Source organism: Mesoplodon bidens, assembly GCF_964165515.1.
Source record: "Mesoplodon bidens genome assembly, contig: HAP1_SCAFFOLD_500, whole genome shotgun sequence".
Lineage (NCBI taxonomy): Eukaryota > Metazoa > Chordata > Mammalia > Artiodactyla > Ziphiidae > Mesoplodon > Mesoplodon bidens.
The window spans coordinates 185,988-210,753 of record NW_027671784.1 but is presented as its reverse complement, the minus strand read 5'-3'; the positions used below and the strand labels follow the sequence as shown (position 1 = coordinate 210,753).

At 37.0% G+C, this 24,766-nt stretch overlaps 1 pseudogene across 1 annotated transcript in view; it reads left to right on the top strand.

Annotated features, from left to right (window-relative positions):
- Positions 1 to 24,766, top strand: part of LOC308611062 (ferritin light chain-like) — a 61,639-nt pseudogene that overhangs the window by 35,723 nt on the left and 1,150 nt on the right. The gene's annotated exons all lie outside the window — the stretch shown is intronic.

The window sequence follows — 24,766 nt, the reverse complement described above, 5'->3', positions numbered from 1 at the left end:
AATTAAAAACTATACGAAATTTAAAACTCGGTACTGGATTGGACACAGGTAAAGAGAGGTAAGTGAACTGGAAGATAGAGTAGTAACAATATTAAGAGTAAAGCATGGTTCCCACTATCTATCTACCTTACGTTTGGTAGTGTATACACGTCCATGCCTCTCTTTCGCCTTGTCACAGCAGCCGCAGAGCACAGGGAGATCAGCTCGGTGCTTTGTGACCGCCTGGAGGGGTGGGATGGGGAGGGTGGGAGGGAGGGAGATGCATGAGGGAAGGGATGTGGGAACAGATGTATATGTATGACTGATTCACTTTGTTATAAAGCAGAAACTAATTAAAAAAATAAATAAATAAACTTAAAAAAAAAAAAAAAAAAAAAAAAGAGTAAAGCATGGGAAACGAAAAGAATAAAAAGTAGACAAAAGCGCATTTGAGACACATGGGCCACAGTAAATATTTTTTATCATATGTGTAAACCGGAGTCCAAAGAAAAAAGGAGAGAGAGATTGGGATGAAAACAATATTTCAGAAATATTAACAGCTGAGAGTTCTCTAAAACTAAAAAGAATATATGGAGCCATAAATTCAATAAGCACTAAAAAATGCAACAAGAACAAATCCAAAGAAAACCACACATGAGATCACCACAGTACAATTCATGAATAGCAATGAAAAGCATAACATCTTAAAAGCTGCCCGACGAAAAAGAGAGAGATTACTTTCAAAGGAACAATAGGATTAAGATTACAGCTTTCTTCTCAACGAAACTGACTGGATACTAGAAAATAATGGAATAATATTTTTAAGTGCTAAAGAAAAGAACTGCCCATTGGGAATTCTAGAGGCAGAGAAAATGTTGTTTGGAAGGAAAGATGAAATAAGGAAATTTGCAGACAAACAAAATTTAGAAAATATGTTCTTATCAGAACTGCCTGAATTAAATTATAAAGGGAGACCCGCAGGCTGAAGGAAGATTATCATAGACGAAAATAAGGACTTTATAAAGAATTATGTATAACAGAAGGAATAAATAAGTGGATAAACCTAAATAAAATCTAACAGCACAAAAAAGTAATAATAAAATATATCAAAAATTAAAATGCATTAAAAAAATGGAAGAGAAAAAGTAGTAAAAGATATTTAAGATCTCAGCATTGCTTGAGAAGCAGTAAAAGAGCTAATAAGTCATGGTACATGTGTAACTGCTACTTATGTACAAATAACAAGCTAATACAAGGGAAAATGGAATTTGAAGAAATCTAAAAGGAAGAAAGAAGAGCAAAAGGAACATAACAAGGTGGGACAGATAGTAAACGAGGAGTAAACGGTCTACAAGAAAATACCTTAACTGTAAATACTCAAATTAAAGGACAAGGATTATTCAAACAAAAAACGTAATTCTATGCCACCTACAAGAGACAAGAGTCAGATTGAAAATTAAAGGATTCAAAAATTATGTCCTAACAACAATAAGTAAAATTGAAGAAGATTTTTTAATATTAACATAAATTTGAAAGCAAAAAGTATCACTGGCGATAAGGCAGGATAATAAAACCCACTGTTACTTTACAAGGAATATATTATAAATCTAAACTTCAATGCAATAGATGAAGGGAAATTCCAAAAAACTAAGTAGAAATAGAAAAATCTAAATTACCTAGATCAGTAACATAGAACCACAACAACAAATCAGCAGGTTAGAGAAGATCTGAATACCATCATTAAAAACTTTGGCCTACATTTACATAAAACACTGCAACAACAATGATGGAATATATATATTATGCAGAAAATTTTAGGTGCACATGGCACATTTATAAAATTGACTATATTCCGGTTATAAAACAAGACTCCGAATAAGCAAGAATTTAAAAAATATATAACCAATATTTTGCCAAATAGTTGGATATTAAAAACATACTTCTGATCATTATGTAAGTCAAAGATAAAGTCGCAATGGGAATTAGAATTTTGTTAATTGAATGATAATGAAAATATGCCATAACAAAACCTGTGGGTTGCAAATAAAGCTGTGGCCACAGAGAAGTTTATGTATTCAAATTATATTTTCTAAATGTAAAAGGGAAAGGAATAAAGCAACTAGAAGATAACCTATCACCCTGAGGTAGGCAGCTCCTGAACTGTACCTGGTGGGGAAGGCAGGGCAGAACTTCAGGAGGCCAGCTGAGAGCACGGTGAACGCCACGTCAGGAGCAGTCTCCAAGAAAGAGCATTTAATGTACAAAGGGATGACTAAAATATATTTAAGAGCTAGCACCCTGACTCCTCTTAAGGATGACTTAACTTTGCTGGGGAAAAAATAAGAAGTGCTCGATGTAGAAGGTGAATAGCTTTATAATTCCCAGGAGAATCTTGGTACCAGGACCACACAATGAAGAACTTGGAGTCCCCGTGGCTAATCCAGCAGAGAGAAAAGGAGAAACAGAGATGCGAGAGAAAATAAAGGGAACTCTTGGTGGAATTTGGTGCTGCTGCAGGCCCAAGTCCAGGTATGTGCTCTCTAGCTCCCCATCTTAAATAAAAGCCACCATGTTCCTCAGTCTTTCAGGTACTTAGAATTTCTCTTTAGAACCTGAAAATGGGGTCAGGTTTCCTGTCTGCATTGCTACAGTCCAAAATAGAGGCAGGATGGTTGAAATAGTTCTCTATCTGGCAGAGGAGGCCTTGAAGCTGTGAGCCACTCACTGCAAACCAGCAGGACATGAAGGATTCTTGAGCAGACCTGAAGCTACTGGGAGGCCTTTCAGGTGTTAAATCCCATAGTAAATACTGTACCTTCATTGGCCCCTTCTCCCTCTCTGTCCAGTCTTCCTCCACACCCATGGGGGCCCAAAGGGGTTAAATGAGCACTCTTTGACTTGTACTTGGTGGTCCCAGAACTTGACTTGGGCTTGGAGACTTCCATGAAAAGTCTGCCTTCCACCTACTGGCTTGGGTTTCTTGGTCTCTCTGCTCCAGGCTAATCCCTTCAACCTGCTTTTTCCATTTCTGCCAATAAGCCCCCTCTCCAGACCTTCCTAATGCTCTTCTGGGGTGGGAGGAGACTTACTGAGGGCAATGTTTATTTCTAGAGGGAGAGGTGACCACATGACCTCACAGTGGTCATCCCCTTGATTACTCAGTTTCTGTCTAGATTAGTCGTGGGTGTCTGTGCACCCCAGCCTCACCCCCAGGAGTCTTTAGATCACTGTCCTTATCTCAGCCCTGAGCCTCTCTCTATCCTCCTTCCCTCTCTCTCCTTACCCATCTTTACCCACAGACTCGCAGACTTTCTGGACCTCTGAGGACGACAAGCACTTCACAGAACCTCTGCTACAGAACCAAACATACTGAAATGACTCTTTACAAAGCTATTGAAACAACAGAAAAAGAATACATGAGGATTGTTTCTCCTGAGGGTTCAATTACCTAGGGGGCCTTTAGCAAACTTTGATTGATAAATCTAACCTTTCCTTCCTTGGCAATAGTTGATCACACTGTGAGGAAAACAAGTTAGAGAAAGGAAAAATAATATTTGGATTTCAATGAAATAATAAAGATGCAGGGACTATCTTTGACTTTTGCAAGCTGAGAAGAGGTTTACATTTTGATTATTTGATGGCAGGAATCCCTTTTAAAACAGGGCCAGTATGCATGATGCATTTAAAAATCAACGTTTTCAAATAGAGCCATAACCCCCACAAGATTTCCTGATTTCTCTGGGGTCAGATAAACCATCACATTTCACAGTGGTGCCCTGTATATGAAAGTGATAAACATAATCTGGAAGCACGGCAGTGGCTAAAAATATGGAGCTGGAAGGCATTCGTTGAAATGATTTTTTGCTTTTAATTCATTGCATAAAATGCTAATGTCCAAATTCAGGCAGGTAGATCTTACCAACCATCAAGAGCTTCAACCCTGCTAACAGCTAAGTGTGCACTTTTAAACCCTACTTTGACTGCTCCAGAAACTTACTAGGTTTCTTTAATGCCTCTGTTACTATTTCCTTTGTGTCATTTTGCTTTTCTTTAAAAACATAGCTGTGTGACCTTGGGGAAGTTATATTATTTCCTTGAGACTTGGTTGCCTTCTCTGTGAATATCTGGGTATAATTTTAGTATTGCTCAATAGAATTTTCGGTGATAATGAAAATATTCTATATCTGTACTATGCAAAGCAGTATTCAATAGCTACATGGAGCTAATAAACATCTTTGAAATATGGCAAATGCAACTGAGGAACTGAATTTTTAACCTTATTTTAAAATTTGTTTCCACATAAAGAATGCCACGTGGCTAGCATCTGTTGACAGATGCTAGACAGATCTACATAATATTTTAAGAACACTCTCCACTCAAAAACTCTACTATTCATTAAGTCAACCTAAATAATTTTGCCCTCTGACAAACAGAAAATAATTTATGCTTCCCTTGAAATTATCTGTCAAGACCTTTAGCAGTTAGGGGACATTATATTCTTAAAATTGACTTTGCTTTATGAAACTTTAATAATGTTGGAGTTCTCTGCCCTTGGTACCACCTTTGTGATGATGGGAAATACTGTGGATGATCAAGGACTATTTCAAGAGAACATGGAGAGAAACCGTCTGGATTTAATTTCATTATGAGGATGTCAAAATGTTAAATTACTTAAAATAAAACCCATATTGTTTTTATGCTAAGTTATAGTCTACATGTAGCTGGAAAAATGTTAAAAATATTTTTAAAGAACTACACATCTGGGCTTCCCTGGTGATGCAGTGGTTGAGAGTCTGCCTGCCGATGCAGGGGACACTGGTTCGTGCCCCGGTCCGGGAAGATCCCACATGCCGTGGAGTGGCTGGGCCCATGAGCCATGGATGCTGGGCCTGCGTGTCCGAGCCTGTGCTCCGCAACGGGAGAGACCACAACGGTGAGAGGCCTGCGTACCGCAAACAAACAAACAAAAAAATTAGAAGTATCTGAAATAAGCCTAAATTCAGAGTTAATCAGATTGGCCTGCTTTCTCAGGGGGACTGGAATTCACTGCTCTTTCCCCTCAACTCCCTGATGTCAGTGGCACTTTCCACAGATGAGGTGGCCTTCTCTGCCTACTGCAGAAGCTCAGTTCCCCCAGGCCCACTCCCTGTTTGAATCCCACCCTTGAGGCCAGGTGCCACCCTTCCCAGAACATTCGTGGTCTCATTTCAGTTTTTGACCTGCTCAGATTGAGTCCCTGTAGACTCTTTCTCAGCTTGAAACCTGATCTTCAACCCCTTTCCCTGACCTCGATGGTTACCTTCCTACTTTAGGTCTCAGGTGCTTTAGCTATAAAATGATATAGTTGCTCTTAATTCTAAAGTCTTCTTTCTAAAGCTCTACAATGTGGTGGCTCCTTGAAAATGTTTCTCTTTGCTGGTTTTAATTTTGTAGAGAATTAAAACCACAGCTACTCTAAAAGACAGTATGTTACATTGGATAAGGAAAGTGTGTTTTTGTAGTTAGATTAACAGGGATGGAAGACGACTTAGTATGTTTTAAGATACTCATGATCCATTCTAGTGAGAGTCAGGGGAAGAAGGGGAAGAGAGTTAATAAAATACCAAACCATTGTGACAAATTAAGTTAACCAAGATGTAGCTGATTAGTTACTACTTGAATAAGCCACACATATCCAATTCAAGTTTTCCTTTATTTTTCTAAGAAGGGATCCCAGTGAACTGAGTCCCATGTTCAGGAACTCCACGTTCAATGGCTTAGTCTTTAAAAACTGTTATGTTGCTGGAAGAAGAAATATTTCCCATCAAGTCCTAATTGATGTTTAGCTATCACGCACATTTGAAATAAATTTATTACTTTGCCTGATCTCAGTGTAATACATTCCAAAGGGGCAAAGAGCACACGAAAATTTATGGAGTCTCCATCTTCTACACTAAAGTGTGCAATAAATTACATAATATTGGGCCGTGAAATTCACAAGCCATAGAAACCACACCATTAGCAATGTATACAGTGGTAAACAGCAGGTAATGATAATCATATAAAACAAAATAGACTGTGTGTGTTGGCACTGCTGCCAATAAAGCAATCATTAAATGCATTCATAGGCATCTACGCTAGGTAAGCTCTTTGAGGGTAATTGCTATGAATTCTACATACCTGTCAGGATATTATATATAGTCCAGTTTCTACGGCCTTTATTCAGAGACGCTGAGAAACGGTTACTGTGGGTAAATTCAGACCTTTTCTCAATATAGAATTTGGTCAACATGCATTCTGAACAGCAAAATTTCACACTGCTTTCAATTTCCTACAGTAATTGCCACCTCAACAAATGCAGGATTAAGTAGAATGGATTATAAGAAGTTAGAAAGGAAAGATGGAAGAAAAGAAGGAAGGTAGAAAAAAGTTGCGTATGGAGTACATCAACATTTACATAAAGAGTGGACCTAAAACTAACCTGAGGTTACCCTAAACTATTAGCGTATGATATAGAAGCATAAATGAAAAAAAAAACCAGCAAGGAAAACTCAAAGATTCTTTTTTTGTTTACTTTACTGCATATACACGTCCGTCTTAAACAATCTATATGCTTATATCCAATAAGAGCATTGTTTTGCAAGGCTATTTGGGTTCTATCAGCAGGTAAAGGTCGGACAACTCAACTTTAGCAGAGTTAGCCTTCAGGTGAATAATTGCTTCTTTCAGGTTGTGAGCATTTCAATTTTCCAGAAATGTTTCCCCAAAAATGAAAACTAAAAGAGTCCTAGGACAGCGTCCTTTAGAAGTTTTATAGTATCAAGGTTTTTGGAGGAAGAGTATCCTTGTCGATTATCAACACAATGATTCCAAGCAGGTCAATTTATGCTGAGAATATTATATAACAGACCCCACTTCACCTCCATTATACTGACAATGATCTTCCTTACTTCAACCTTGTGCTTCTTAGTAAAGTTGAAAATACTGAGCCAAGAACAGACAGTGACAATGCCAGAGACTCAGATGTACCTATAGGTGCCTTCAGACAACATCAGTCACCCAGGCTAAAGTCCTGGTTTAAAACAGCCCAACATGAATGAATCTCAAAAACCATATGCTGAGCAAGTGAAGCCAGATCAAAAGGGCACCTACCATATTATTCAACTTACATGAAATTCTAAACTGGGCAAAATTCATCTCTAAAGATAAAAATCAGATCCGTGGTTGCCTTGGGGTGGGAGATGGGGATACTTTTGCAAAAGCCTAGGAGGAAATTTTCTAGGGTTTTAGAATTGTTATCGATCTTATGGGGGTGGTAGTTATACAAATGTGTACATTAATTAAAAGTCATTGAACCGTTGACTAAACATGTCTGCATTTTATTGTGTGTAAATGATACCTTAATAAAGTTGATTACAAAATGAACCAAAAACAAAACAAAGAAGAAGAAAAACCTCTCAAGACCTCAAAGGAAATACACTGTTTTCTTCCAGGGTACCAGATTGGAAATGAGGCACTGGTCTGTTCTACCCTCAGATTATCCCGAGGATTATCTAGTCTATTTGAAAGCACTAGAGTCCCCTATCAGAAAAACTCACCCCATGTTTAATTACTTTGATTTCTTCTCTGCCTCTTCTCCCACACGGTGAAGTCATTTACGGAAGAAAAACCAGCTTTTTCCAACTTTGCATCATCACATATTCTTTCCAAAGCTACTATTTATGGAACAAAATTTGGCTACACTTTGTAAAAATCTAGTTTTTTGAGCCTTACAAATCTTAAAAGTTAACCTATTGCCTCCTTTGGAATTTGGAAAAAAAATTATTTTGAAAATGAATAGCTGAGATTTGACATTTTTGTGTTTTGTGATTTTCTCTTCCCCTAAGAGAGAAGTGAGTAGGAATGAGAAACACATACATAAAGAAAAAACAAATTATCTTGCTGCCTTTGCATGGTTATAATTTATAGGAGGCCCTTTTCAACAATAATCTATTATCAGAATCAATAAAAATAATCTCCATGAAGGCCAGGCCAGGATATTTGTCTCTTTTTCAGCAGATTGCAATACAAACCACATTCATGGATATGCTTCTTCATGATCTTTGTAATACTGTAACAGCTGACCATTTCCTCATGCCTCTTCACCTTAACTTAAACCTGGTTTTTCATTAATGACCTCACATTTCCTTCTCTATCACTTGGTTGTCGGCCTCTTTTCCAACTCCAACTCCAACTCGCATTTCACTCTGGAACCAAAGGAAGACTCACACCTTCCTGCTTTTTAGTGGTACCGCAAGGTCATTACCATATTGTGATCACCCTGAAGAACAGCCAGACAATTGTTATTGCAGAGCCATCTGACAGTTTGTAGCTCTAAAAATTAACTAAGGACCGCATTTGTCAAAAATACCCTAGTTTAAGATTTTGGTAATATAGCAACAGTAATTCCGAAGTCATTTATGACGATCAGTGTGGGAAGCACCCTCCTTCGGGAAGATCCTTTGCCATACAATACACTTTCCCTGTCAGGTAATAAGGAAGCACGGCCGTGGAAATTAAACTTTTGTGGAAAGAAATACTTGGCTTCGAGAAGGCTTGAAGTTCATACATTTTTCTTGAATTAGATTCCCCATTAATTACATTATCCACAGAGAGGTAATTATCAGAATTATGTAAGCAATTAAGGAGATGCTACTCCACATTCTTTCAGCTTGTTGACCTTTCTCACTTTATTTCATGTGGCTATCTGAAACATCAGTGATTTACATGTCTTTCTTTTTTTTTTAACAGATTTCTGTGTGTGTGTGTGTGTGTGTGTCCCCATGATGAAAACATCATTAAAATAAAATATCATGAATAGACTCTTAAGAAGCAGAGTCTACTTAAAGTCCTGGAAAATGTGAAAGCACTAATATTCATGGACAACTCTACACTCTGAACGCTACTCCAAATTTTATTGATCTCTATTTTGTCTAGGAGTTTTTCAAATTTTCTACCATGATCATTTGTTAGTTTTATAATTACATAATAAAGGCATTACATCATACAATCTTTTGTTATCCATTGCAGTTTTAAAACTATTCCTTTCCTTGTCCTCAGCAGATATGTCATAGATTATTAGTACACAAGCAAAGACTTTCAACGTAACAGTACTTTATAGTGAGAAGAACTATACTGAGCTATCTCTATCCTAAGACAATGCACTAGGAAAGCACTAGGAATTCTTAAGCACTAGGAATACAGAGACAATCAAGGGGCAAGTCCCTTGCCTTCGAGTATACATAATCATTATAGCAAATGCTTAAATAGCACTTAGTATATAATTCACCACAGCAGTCTTATTATACTCCTTTTAAATAGGTGAGCAGAGGAAGCCACAGGGAAGTCATAGGGTCAAGCCAGAATTTGAACCTAGGTAGACTAGTACACTGTCCACGGCTTTAACTACTATGATAATATATATATATATATATATATATATATATATATATATATATATATATATATATATATATATATATATATATATATGTCATATATATATCTATATAACTCCAAGTATTCCGAAGTTACAAAGCACTTATCTACCAAAACTCAAAAAGGAGCACACAAAATTGCATAGAAAATAAACATGTAAAAGGTCATAAATAAACCACAATATAACCTGCTCCACATAATATACTGACTGCAGTGTCCTGGGCCTCTCCCATCCTTAGGTAGCTGGAAATTACAATAAAATAATACTTTTCACTTTTGGAAGCCACACTATCTCTCATATCAACCAACCAATTACTTCCTTATAGAGAATAGGAAATTAACCTGAATATCAGAAAAAAATATATATATATAGCATTACTGATGTAGAATCTTTATTTAAAGACAATAACTTCAATAGCAGAGGGAACTTTACCATTGCAGGCTTCAGATAACCTCTATATTTCTCAGATTTTATGCTAAATCATAAAATGCCATATTGTGTCTGAAGCTATTTTTTCAATAGTCCATTTTCTTAAATGGACTAGCAAAGCAGTAAATACTGAGGAAAATTTTGGCTCCCCAATCCTAAAGCCATTCTGATTATGCCTGGGTCATCATGGGGACATCATTGGAACTACCAGAGGACTGGCAGAAATACCAGTGGTCTAGCCAGCTTATAAATTAGAAATTATACAGAATCCAATTTTATTTTTTTGTTAAGTAATTCCTATGAGGTTTTTGGGATGTGAATGTAAAGTCCTTTGATGTGTAATCTTTATCCATTAGATAGGGAACAATGCCAATCCCCATCATAAATACGTTCCCAATCTGACACTGAAAATCCACTGTAGGGCATAGGACCTGCAAATAGGATATGAATCACACACATTCATCCACTCATTCAGACAATCCACAAATATTCATTTTTAAGTCTACTATATGCCAATAATGTACCGGGCTCTAAGATGCTACACCATGCTAAATGCTGAAACAGACATACTCAGTTCTGGCCCTCCTGGAACTTATGACCTACAGAAGTGCCTTCATTGTAAATGGTCAGGACTCAGCCAATGCTATTATCATCAGCAGGTGACCAAATGATAGAGCTTGCTTTCTAAACAAGCTCCACACTCTTTGCTTTCAACATTTTTGCTTTCCTTCAAGCCACATAATCCAGTGGTCAGTTTCTCCCAGTTAGTGAGGTTTGGGGAAAATGTACCCAGTGAACAATTCCTTGTGGCCTCACTCTTTCCTCACACTCTCCTCTGTGCTCTTGAGCTAAAGAGACCTGGATTCAAGTCACTTGCTCTAACCTTATTATTTTAAAATAGGGCTGCTCCTGCTTTGAGGATTTCCACGGGATCAACACAGTAGCAAAGCAGCACTGAATCAGAAGCAGGTAAATTTCAAAATGACAGCTCTAAAAATATCCACTCTCCTTTTGTTCTCCTCCTATCCCTTTGCTCTGAACACCTCTGCTCTGAGGCTTTGCCTTTACCCTTCTCTGATTACTGCTCCAAAAGGGTTTCCAAGAACCGGGAGTATTTATGGTTTCACTTGCTCCCAAGTCCTTGGTGGAAAAGGATGCTTGCTTTCTGATTCTTACTAATTCCACACTCACATTGTTAACACAAAAATCATCATTTAAAAAAAAATTTCCTCAGCTTCATATTTCATCTGGGCCAACACTGAAAGAATATTTTCAAAGAAACAATATCCTCTCTCCTTTGCTCTTCTGAGTTTCACGTTTTTACCTCCAGTCTCATTTTCAACCCTTATTACGGGATGCATCACCAAAATAGAAGAAAGTTCTTTCTGCTTTCCCTGTACCAGCCAATTATTCTACTTTGTTCTGTCTCTAACGAACAGAATGCGAAATCAACACAAAGCCTGATTATGTGACCTCTTCCAAGGGAAAGGTCTGAGAGTTGTCTATTTACTAATGAAGCTCAGTGTGTATTAAGGGTTGACTGAAGCAATCATCAGGAATTTTCATCCCTTAAATTAGTGTTTTCCACCAGATGCACATCGTTCATTTCAGATAATATAACTTTTAAGTTCAGGATACAACTGGACAAAAGAAAAGAAAAAAAAGTAACCAACACAACATTTGCAGTAATAACACAGTAACAGCTATCATCCTTCCCTGAGGAATTCAGCCTACTTTATGGACACAATTTAGTACAAACTCATAAGAAAGCTAACAAAGCCCAAAACCACTTCACAATAGCGTAGAGAGGTAAAGGTCAAAACTTATTACTGCCAGGCCCAGCAGACAATGGCACCTACCGAAAAGAGCACAAGACAGGAAAACCTGGAAGCCTGTGTTCCAGCTTCGGTTATTCCTGTAAGCATTGGTATGATCTGAGTGAACTCAGCCTGCCCTGCTTTTTCCGTTTATAAAAACCTACATCATCCTCTCATTAGAATGAAATGCCGCATCTGAAAAGTTGCAGATCTCTTTAGGAAAGAAACAAAACTCATGTTTCTAACCAAAATGGAATAATTCAGTCAATGGAGACATAATAAAAAGCTGCCATAAAGCAACTGTTTACTTGAAATCTATCTTTTGTGGTGTATTTATATGGGTAAGGAGTGTAAGGATATCATAAGTAGAGTTACCAATTCTTCCAGAAATCAAGGTCATTGAGTTCAGATTCCAACTTTGACCTTGACCCAGGCTTACAGAGATGTAACATGTGCCAATACCTCATATCCACCATACATGGGAGAAACAAGGTATGCAGACAGATCTTCTTCTAAGTATCCCATATGTAGTGGTTTTAATACAGGGTCTCAGATTCGTTGCCATTCTTCACATCCAGATGTGGGCATTTTCCCTTGAATTTGGGCAGGCTTTCCATGGCTTCAAACAATAGAGCAGGGGTCAGTAAATTATGGCTGGTGGGCCAAATCTAGGCCTCTACCGGCTTTTATAAATGAAGCTTTATTGGAACACAGCCATGTTCCTTAGTATATGTATTGTTTGTGTCTGTTTTCACATCACAGCAGCGGAGCTAAGTAGTTGCAAAAGAGACTGCATGGCGTGTAAAGCCTAAAATATTGACCGTCTGACACTTTATGGAAAAAGGTCTCCAACGCCTGCAATAGTATAAAGTGATACTATGTAACATCTAAGACTAGGTCATAAAAGGTCATGCAGCTTTTGCATGATTCTCCTGGAATGCTTCAACCCTGAACGCTCATTCTTGGGATACTCTATCTTGAATCCTAACTACCACGTTATGAGAAGTCCAAGCCACATGGGCAGCCATCTATAGGCACTCCAGGCAACAGTCTTTGTTGGGCACAGTGTTCAAGTCATCCCATCTCAAGGGCCAGACATGTGAATTAAAATTATCTAGATGATTGCAGCCCCAGCCATTTGAATCCTCATGAGCTGAGGTTTCAGACATCAGTCACAGAGTAGAGACAAGCCATCTCCTCTGCGTACTGTTTGAATCGCTGACCCACAGAATCTGGGCACATATTACAATTTTTGTTTATTTCACCACTAAGTTTGGACTTCTTTATTATGTAGCAATAGATAACTACAGCACTGTGTCTGTACACAGGAGATCTACATTTCACAGAGCACATACTTTTAGATGTGAATGTTGACTGCTCAATTTCTAAGAAGAACGTATACACACATATAGGTACAAAATAGTTATGTATATGTAAATATTAGACCTATATAAACTAATCTATATTATCCATAAAATGAGGGGCCCTTGATAATGGCTAACATTTCTTTTCAGTATTTATTGTGTTCCAAGAACTGATAAATTCTTGCATTGTATGAATTTTTTTAACCCTCATAGCAACTCGCTGAGAGAAGTAATGTTATCTCTATATTATAGATGAGAAAACTGAGGCAAAAACAGATAACATGCTCAAGAGTACTCAACAAGTAAATTTTAGAGTCAAGATTGGAACCCAAGTTCTCAAGGTTTAGATCCCTTACTCTTAGTCACCAAGCTATATACTGAGTAAGGAGATGAAAGCTGAAGCCATTACCTCATGCTCAAGAAGGTAGACAGAAACTTAGCAGGCATGGTTGAAAGAAAACAGGACTTGGAGTCGTAAGTCCAGAGCCTGAGTTATGAAATGAATTCTCCTCTCATCTAGATATAGGTTTGTTTTTAGAAAATGAAAAAGATCACTGCATATTTTGATGGTTAATTTCTGTACTTAATGATTACAAAAGAATGGAATTTTACCAGGGAGCTATTTTGCAATGACATAACTTATTGATTCAAAATCAAACCTTTATTATAAATTCTTGATTCAAAAGCAAATCTTTATTAAGTCTCCGTTGCATCAGAAGTCTTTCCCATTCTTCATTTCTTTTAAAACCCTTTCCTGTCTACTCTTGGCCAAAGCTTGAAGCCTAATTTAACATTGGAAATAAAATAATGAAATAGTCATAACACAGCAATTCCAATGCCTACTGAAATGGAAGCTCTAAATAATTTTCCAGATAATTTAGGAAATCAAAAATATTTACATCATAGATGCAAAGAGAGAAGTTACTTGTGTAATAAAATAAATGGTGAGACAAAAAGTTTCTGGTCAAGTAGATTTGTTTAAATATGAACACTAATTTGAGCTCTATCCCGGTGCTAAAACCCAGTGACAGGTTGCATACAGTTTCTAAAGGGATAGTTCAGTGCATTGGGTCAAATTCATGACATAAAATGTGGTATTATTAGTAGTACTAGAAGACAGAGTGTGACTGTCTTCTTTGGGACATAGATAAAGACCCCAAGTTAGACAATATCAAGCACAAGTTATGTAGAATAAGATATTATCTCAGTCTTTGGAACATGTCATCCAGGATTGAACAAGAGGCAGATTTATTATGAAGTACATGAAGCCAGAGACAGTAAGCAATGAGTGGTAGTTGGTTAAAATAGACAGGTTTTAGAAGTAGAGGCAGGGATGTAGAAAACAAACTTAGGGTTACCAGGGGATTGTGGTGGGGAGGCTAAATTGGGAGATTGGGGCTGAAATATACACACTGCTATACATAAAATAGATAACTAATAAGAACCTGCTCTTCTTATTAGCACAGGGAACTCCACTCAATACTCTGTAATGGGCTATTTGGAAATGACTCTAAAAAAACCTAAAAGTGGATATATGTATATGTATAACGGATTCACTTTGCTGTACACGTGAAATTAACACAACACTGTAAATCAACTATATTCCAATAAAAATTTTTTTTAAAATAGGTTTTAAGAACCATAGTCAGGGAGCAGTGTGGATTGGAAAGACCTGGCAAGAAATGTTTCTGCATCCTCAGACAATGCTCCCCAAGCTGGCTATTGCAAGGGTGAGCATTTAAGAGATCTTTGACCTAAGGAGGACAGAAGATTAACAATCAACCCCAATGTGCATGAATTATTCTCCTCTGTGTTATCAGAAATCAGATGGCATCCTAGAGCAAGGGTCAGCAGATCTTTTCTGTAAAGGGTCAGATAGTAAATATTTTGGATTTTGTGTACCATACCTCTCCGTTGCAACTGCCTATCTGCTGCTGTAGCACAGAAACAGCCATGCACCATACATTAATGAATGGGTGTGGCTGTGTTCAAGCAAAATGTTATGTACAAAACCAGGAGTCAAGCGAGATCTGATCAGTGGGCCAGAGTTTGAGGACCCCAGTTCTGGGTCAGTGTTCACAGCTGAATGAGTCATGAGGCCTTAAGTTCCAGTTCTCATTGTACTAATTTCTACCTGGGTGAACTTGGGTTCATCCTTTTATTTATATGGGCCACTATATTAGTCAAGCTTCTCCAGAAAAACAGAACCAACAGCATGTGTATACAATGTGCCCATATATATTGATAGATATAGATCTAGATATCAATAATGATACCTAGATCTATATCCATATCTATATAAAGATAGAGAAAGAGAGAGAGAGATTTTAAACAATTGGTTCACACAATAATAGAGGCTTGGTCAATTCAAAATCTGCAGGTTAGGCTGTCTAGAGACTCTAGGAAGAGTTGCAGTTCAATTTCTGTAGGTCTTCTGGCAGAATTCCTTTTTGCGACAGGGAGGTCAGTCTTTGTTTTATTAAGAGCTTCAACTGATTGGATGAGGCGCACCCATACTATGGAGGATAATCTGCTTTACTCAAAGTCCAACACCAATTTAAATATGAATTTCATCCAAAACACCATCACGGAGACTACCCTGGTGGCGCAGTGGTTAAGAATCCCCCTGCAAATGCAGGGGACACAGGTTTGAGCCCTGGTCTGGGAAGATCCCATGTGCCGTGGAGCAAATAAGCCCGTGCACCACAGCTACTGAGCCCGTGTACCTAGAGCCCATGCTCTGCAACAAGAGAAGCCACCACAATGAGAAGCCTGCACACCACAACAAAGAGTAGCCCTTGCTTGCTGCAAATAGAGAAAGACCACGTGTGACAACGAAGACCCAACGCAGCCAAAAATATAAATAAATAAATAAATAAAAATTGTAAAAAACACGAAAACACCATCACAGAAATATCCAGAATAATATCTGACCAAATAACTGGGCATGGTGGCCCAGACAAATTGACATAGAAAATTAACCACCTAAGCCATAGTTTTGTCATCTTTTACTGAGAAATTTGACTTATCTGAACTATTTTGATAACTAGAAGATACCTTCTAGAGGTAACACCCTCAGGTTTTTACATGATAGGCAGCAGAGGGAAAGAGCCCATTTGTCCAGTCCGATGACACCTAAAGGATAAAATTCTGTCTTCTCTTTCCAACCCACAAGGATGAATGCCAAAAATACATCACTTATATCTGCTTTAGCTAACATAGGATAGGTCTGGAACAGACCTATGCTCCCAGTAAGCCTCATGAAATGCTATTTCATTAAGGGGAGACTTTACTTGCTAAGATTAGAAGCAAAAGAGGGTGGTGGATGAAACACTGCCCAAGGATATAAGTTCATGCAAGGAAGCAGGAGAGAGAATGGGTATCCGAAGATGTGCGCTCTAAGCCAACACTAATTCCAAAGCATCAGGTTATAATTCAGGGAGCACAACTGCTGGGGGTTTTTTCCCCCTCTTTTTTTCCCCCAAAGAGGGACAAATCAAGCATACTGACAAAGGAAGAGCATTAGTCACCACAGATAAATTCCTTTTTAGAGGTGATCTCACAAATAATTTGGCTCAGTGTAGACTATGATTTGGTTCCAAAAACCATAAGCTAGAGCATTTCATTCCAGGTCCCTCCTCAAATATCCATGATAGGTAGAAATTTGGCATCGGTAGTTCTTGAAATCTCCCCAGGTGATTATAATATGCAACCAGGGCTGAGAATCTGGAGATGTAGAGAGAATTTAAATTGAACTTTAGTTAAACAGTAAAACGAGCTCTGACTCTACTGGCTGGAGCTAGAAAAGGGATATGCATTTACTGGGATGAGAAGATAAAGAAAACCAGGGAGTAAATCAAATGCTTTACACCTGTGCTTAGCTAATTGTTACTCAGATAATTCAGACAATCTTACAGCACCTGAACCCTGAAATTCCTTAGTTCTGTTTAAAAAAAAAGTAACTCTTCAAGTAACCGAACTCTGAGAATCATGTAAATCATAAAGAAAAAGAAGAAATCTCATTTTTTGAATTAGTTGATTTCATATATACTGTTTCACTTTCATGATATTAACTAGTTAGCTTTCTTTCCATTTTATGTTTGAGGAAAGTAAGGCTTTAAAAATCTTAGTAATTTTCTCAAGGTCACTTGTTAAGGGTGTGGTAGGCAGCATAATGGCTCCTAAAAATGCCCTCACCCTAATCCCTAGAACCTATTAATATGTTACCTTACATGGTGAAGAGGACTTTGCAGATATGACTGAAGTTACAGACCTTGAGAAAGATTATCCTGGATTACCTCATGGAACAAATCTAATTGCATGAGTCATTAAAAGTAGAAAACCATTCCCAACTGTAGAAAGAGAAAGAGAGAGATGTCTTAATAGAAGCAGAATCAGAGAGATTCAACATTTTGGGTTTTGTAGGTGGAGAAAGGGGACTCTGAGTCAAGGACTACAAGTGACCGCTGGAAGCGGATAAAGTCCAGGGAACAGAAACACCCCTAAGAGCCTCCAGAAAAGAATGTAGCTCTGCCAACACTTTTTTTTCTTTTTTAACCATCTATATTGGAGTATAACTGATTTACAATGGTGTGTTAGTTTCTGCTTCATAACAAAGTGAATCAGCTATACGTATACATATATCCTCATATCTCCTCCCTCTTGCATCTCCCTACCACCCTCCATTCCCGATCGCACCCTTGTAGGTGGACACAAAGCACAGAGCTGATCTCCCTGTGCTTTGCGGCTGCTTCCCACTAACTATCTATTTTACATTTGGTAGTGTATATAAGTCCATGCCACTCTCTCACTTCATCCCAGATTACCCTTCCCCCTTCCTGTATCCACAAGTCCACTCTCTACGGCTGCGTCTTTATTCCTGCCCTGCCCCCTAGGTTCTTCATAACCATTTTTTCTTTTTTTTAGATTCCATATATATGTGTTAGCATACGGTATTTGTTTTTCTCTTTCTGACTTACTTCACTCTGTAGGACAGTCTCTAGGTCAATCCACCTCACTACAAATAACTCAATTTCATTTCTTTTTATGGCTAAGTAATATTCCATTGTATATATGTGCCACATCTTTATCCATTCATCTGTCGATCCTGCCAACACTTTTACTTTACTCAATTGAGACCAATGTCAGACTTGTAAGGTAATCAATTTACATTGTTTTGAGTCACTATATTTGTGGTAATTTGTATGAAAGCAATAAAAAACTATTACAGGGGTCCTACAGGAGCCAGGCTATATATTTATACTTAAGTATTTCTGAAATGAATTTAACCTTGTGATTGACAGCAGCAGCAGCTTCCAAGGGATCCCACCACACACCTGAGGCAAAAGCAGCCTAATACAAAGCAGTGACAGCAGCAGGTCACTGCCCCACACTCGGGGTAGAGGGGGACTTGATCTACTGTAGCAGCAGCATAGCCTGAATGGGAACCCATCCTCCTGTGGCACTAGTCCCATCAACATTAGTCTAATCTGCTAGCACCTGCTGCGCCAACAGGCCCAACATATACAAACCCTCCAACTCAGCAGCATTAAGTGAGCCAGACTCAGTGTTTCCTGAAACTCATATCCAATGGCACTGGAAAGCCCAGATATCACCTAATGTTATGAAAACATAAAAAAAAACAATAACAGAAGACTGGGAACTTCAGAAAGAAAAGGGGAACAATGGAATGGGTGAAAACAAATGGGGTAAATATAAGAGACTATCATTAGCCTCATGAGTTTCTTAAATACTATCTGATGGTCAAAGCAAATATTATGACACCATCTGATGTGGTTCTCAATGTAGAGAAAGGAAATACTACAGAAAATCATACTTTAAAACTGGGGAATATTAAGAGACTAAATGGAAGTAAAATTTTGAAACTTCACTTGAAGTAATAAAACACTGATTCCAGTAGGCTATGGTAAGTTACATATGTATACTGTGATGCCAAAAGTAACCACTAAGAAAACTATACAAACAGTATACACAAATGATTATAAATAAATTAAATTAAAATGGACTTATTAAAAAATGTTTAAGTAACCCACCAGGCAAAATAAGAGAAACACAGGATTGAGAAACTAAGGTAAAAGACAAAACAAAAAATAAAATGGTAGACCTAATCTTTAACATAGCAATAATTACATTAACTGTAAATGATCTAAATAACCAAGTCAAAGACAGAGATTGGAAGAGTAGATTAAAAATTCACAAGCATGATCCAACTATATACTGTCTATAAGAAGTTTACTTTAAACATCATGATATAGGGAGTTCAAAGTAAAAGGAAGATAATGATATATCATGTGAACGTTAATCAGAAAAAGTAGGAATGGCTATATTAATATCAGATAAAGTAGACTTCAGAGCAAAGGAAATTATTAGGGGCAAACAGGGTCATTACATAAAGATAACAGGAATAATCCACCTAGATGACCCAATGATACAAAATGTGTGTGCACCAAACAACAGAACTTCAAAATACATGAAGCAAACACTGAAAAAAGTAGTAAAAGGAGAAAATTTTAAATCCACAATTATTATTTGAGACTTCAGCACAGCAATTTATAGAACTACCAGAGAGAAAAATCAGCAAGAATATGGAAGAAATGAAAACATCATCAATCAATAGGATATAACTGACATTTAAAGAACACACTCAGTAACAGCAGAATACATATTCAAGTGTCCATGGAATATTCACTCATATACTATATACTGGGCAATAAAAAGAACCTTAGCAGATTTAAATTGTAATGTGCCTAAGTGTTGGATGCTAAGACTCAGAGGTTTTCTTATTTCTTTCATTTATATATTCATAAAAAAGTTAGCAGATTTAAAAGAATTAAAATCATAGAGTATGTTCTCTAGCCATAATGGAATCAGACTAGAAATCAATAACAGAAAGACAACAGGAAAATCTTCAATCACGTGAAAACTAAACATCACAATTCCAAATAACTCATGGGTAAAAAAGACAGCATCAAGGAAATATTTTTTAATGCATAGAATAAAAGGAAATGGAGATATAACAGATCAAAGTTTGCAGAATGAAGTGAAAGCAATGCTGAAAGAGAAGTCTATAGCACTAAATTGGGAAAGAAAGTGTTTCAAAGCAATAATCTAATTTTCTATATTACAACAGTAAAAAAGGAAGAGGAAAAAACACTAAACAAGCAGAAAGAAGGAAATAATAAAGATGAAATAGAAATCCATGAAACTGAAAACAGGAAAATAGGGGGGAAAATCAATGAAACAAAAGGCTGGTTCTTGGAAATAAACAATCTAATCAATAAAGATCTAGCAAGACTGATAAAGATAAAAAGATGGATGGCACAAATCACAGATATCAGAAATGCAACCAGGGATACCATGGCATATCCTGCAGGTTAATGAGGAACAAGTTGTTATGAGCAAGTCTACACTATAAATTGAAAAATGTAGGTGAAATGGGCCAATGCTTCTACACTCAAAACTACCAAAACTCAGCCAAGATGAAATAGATAATCTCAGTTTTCCTGTAACCATTAGAAACACTGTTTTTTCATTTAAAAACTCCCAAAAGGAATATTCAGGCTTAGATGTTTCACTTTTACCCAAGACATAAAGAATTAACACCAATTTTACATGATTTGATAAGAAATAGAAGTAGAAGGAACAGTTCCTAATTAAATTTATGAAGCCAGTATTACCTTGATACCAAAACCGGACAGGGATACGATAGAAAGAAGAAAACTACAGACCAATATTTTTTATGAAATTGGCTGTAAAAATCCTCTGCCAAATATTAGCAAATTAAATCCAGAAATATATAAAAAGAATAATATACCATGACCAAGTGGCATTTATTCTAGTTATGCAAAGTTGGTTAAATATTTTAAAATCAAACAATGTTATCCACCATATCCAATAGATTAAAGGGAAAAGTCATGTGATCCTATCCAATAATGCAGAGAAAGCACTTGACAAAATCCAATCCCATTCATGATTTTAAAAAAAGAAGAAAAAAGAACTCCAAGCAAACTAGGAATAGAAAAGGAACATACTGAAACTCATAAAGATGATCTACAAACAACCTATACCGAGATTATATTTAACCGTGAAAGACTGAATGCTTTCTCTGTAAGATCAGAAACAAGGCACAGATATCCGCTCTCACCACTTTTATTAAATGTATTACTGGAGGTTCTAGTAAGAAAATAAAGCAAAAATAAATAAATACATACATTTAAAAGTTAAATTTTTAAAAAGTTCATTTAAAAGATAAAAGGACTATTCCTACTATGTTGAATAGGAAGGAATATATCCTACTGAATGTTGAAGAGTAATATATCCTATTATATTGCCTAAGGAAAAGTAAAACTGTCTGTGTCTGAAGAGGACATGATAATCTAAATGGAGAAAATACCAAGGAATCCACAAAAAGCTTGAGAAATAATATTAGTTTGTAAATGTTTTAGAGTACAAGATCAACACAATTTTATCACATTATATATTAATAACAAATGTGTAGAAGCTTAAATTAAAATATGTGATGCCATTTACAACTGACCTAAATAAATACTTAAATACAAGCCCAATAGGACATTTATAGGACCTCTATACTGAAAATTACAAAATGCTGATGAAGAAAAATTTTAAAGTCCCAAACAAATAGGGAGACATACCTTGTTCATGGATTAGGAAACACAACATAATAAAGATGTCAATTCTCCCCAAGTTAAGAGGCTTAACACAATTACTCTTAAAATGCCCTCAAGGTTTTTGCGGATATAGACAAGCTTTTTCTAAGATTTGTATGGTAAGAAGAGGCTGAAGAATAGCTAAAACAATTTGTAAAGGAAGATTAAAATGGGAGGAATTAATCCACCCAATTTCAAGACTTTGCAGTAATTTTGGAGGGTAGATACATAGATCAATGGAATGGAATAGAGAACCCAGAAATAGACTGACATAAATACATTTAACCTGTTTTTGACAGCAGTGCAAAAGCTATCAAGGAAGAATAGACATTTCAAAAAATGGTACTGAAACAGTTGGACATCCCTTGACAAAAACAAACAAAAAATGAACCTTAACCTAAACCTCCACACCTTACACAAAAATTAAATCAAAGTGGATCATAATCTTAAATGTAAAAGCAGGACATTTTTAGGAAAAAAAATAGAAAATCTTTGGCATCTAGAACTAGGTGAATAATTCTTAGACTTGACACCGAAAGTATGATCAATAAAAGCAAAAACTGATAAATTGTATCTCATCAAAATGAGTTAAAAATGCTTCATAGAAGATCCTTTTAAGTGGATGAAAACTCAGATTACACAGTGGGAAAACATATTTGAAAATCCCATATGAGACAGATGACTTGTATCTATAATATACAAAGAACTCTCCAAACAACTTAAAAAAATCCAACTAGAAAATAGGCAGAGGACAGGAACAGACATTTCATGGAAGAGAATATACACATGGCAAAGAAGCACATGAAAAGATGCTCAACATCATTAGCATTAGGGAAATGCAAATTAAGACCATAATGAGATATCAGAGAATAACTAAAATTATAGTGACAACATCAAATGCTGGCAAGTACGTAGAAAAGTTATATCACGTCACTGGTGGGAAAATAAAATGGTTTAGCCACTCTGAGAAACAGCTTGACAGTCTCTTTTAATCCTAAAAGTAGATTCACCCTACAACGCAGTACTTGTACTCTTGAGCATTTATCCAAAAGAAACAAAAACTTAATTAAGTTCCCACAGAAACTTACACATAAATGTTCATAGCAGTTTTATTTATCATAGCCAATAACTGGCAACTACCCAAATGTCTTTCAATGGATGAATGTTGAAACAAATTGTGATAAAATCTTATGATAGAATACTACGGAGCAACGAAAAGGAACAAATTATTAATATATGCAAAAATTAAAATGAACTTCAAGGGAATGATGCTGAAGAAAAAATTTTTAAAAGCCAATCTCCGAAGATTAAGTAATTCATGATTATGTTTACGTATTATTCTTAAAATAACAAAACTGTGGAGATAGAGAACAGATTAGAAGTTGCCAAGGGTTAGAGATGGGGGTAGAAGGTACAGTGGGGAAACTTTGTGAGGTTTTTGTGGTCCCAGTACAAATAATACAGCACTCTTGGTTTTAATCCCTAAAGATTTTTAAAAACAATTCCTAATAAGAGTTGTCCAGATATTTAGCAATGGCAGCAGATTACAGGTATAGCTCCCCAACATGACAACTTCAAAAGAGATTGTACTAATTCAATGCATATGTTAATTTTAAAAAGGCCAGTCACAGTACTTAAATGGTATATATCTTAACGATATTATTCTAAGTATCTAGCTGTACCAGATGGACTAGCAGGATTTTCTGTACATTCAATCTTATTTAAGACAGGAAATCTTATAATAAGAGAGTTAAAAAAAGAAAAAGAAAAACAAACAAACCTCAACTACAGTTGGATATTCTCATAGGAAGATGAGGTGAAAATATGTAGCAGTGGTTCAAAAGCTTAAGCAGTGGCACCTAAATTTGGCTGCATATTAGAATCATCTGAAGCACTTTTTAAAAACCCTCACACTGACTGTTGGTCATCCTAGACCAATAAAATAACTTTAAATCTCCTCAGACGATGCCAGTGTCTAGCCAGAACTGAGAACCAGCAGACTAAGCAGAAGGGGATGTTTCTACAAAGATTTCTTAACAATAAGTCCTTTCACCCAATCAGATTTACCTTCCCACAAAGGGGTAAAGAAGGCTAGATGCTGACCATACTTGCTTAGCTGTAATTAGCACTTGTGACTCGCCCAAATCCTAGATCATGTTTCCCCTAAATTTCATGTTATTCCCTAAGTTTTTCAAATCCAGGGCTAAGGGGTTTGCCAGGATGAGGTTTTAAGTGTTCACACAGGGGAAGTCCCTGGCAAACCAGGACAGCGGTCACTACATTGAATTGTAAAGCATCCTAAATAACCCTGCCACTGCTCCCAGATACTAGTCTGTGCCAACCAGTGGAGAAAAGGCATTCTCCATTACTACCACGGCAAATGCTGCTGTACTTGCCTTGGCTACTCCCTATCTTTTCCAGGCATCACTCCCCTTCACCTGCTGGTGGACACTTTGGCCAGCTGACAATGCAGATCTTTTCAAACTTTAAGGTGAATAAAAATCATATGGAGGGCCTGTTATAACAGAGATCACTGAGCCCCACTAGAGTTGCTGATTCCATAGGGCTGGGATAGGGCCCTAAAACTTGAATATCTGACACATTATCAGGGGACGCTGGTAAAGCTGGTCAAGTTGTTACCGAATGCAGGTTCATGTGTCTGAAGCACAGTGAGGCCAAACAAACCTAAAGGTTGGAGTCTGGAGAAGAGAAAGGTTTATTGCAGGATCGAGCAAGGAGAGGGGTGGTCCGTGTTCCAAAACCCCTGAAATCTCCAAAGGATTTCAGCAAAGCATTTTTAAAGGCCAGGTGAGGGAGGGACATCCCAGGGCATGTGATCAGCTCATGCACAATCCTCTGATTGGCTGATGTTGAGGCCACAAGGCAGGTAACATTATCCATCCTTAGGTGCCAGGAGGTCTGAGGGCTACGTGCTCATGATCATCAAGGAGTTCATTTCTTCCATTGGGTGGTGGTTTTTAGCATCTGAAAACTCAAGAAATATGCCTGAGATACTATTATCTGAGTACTTCA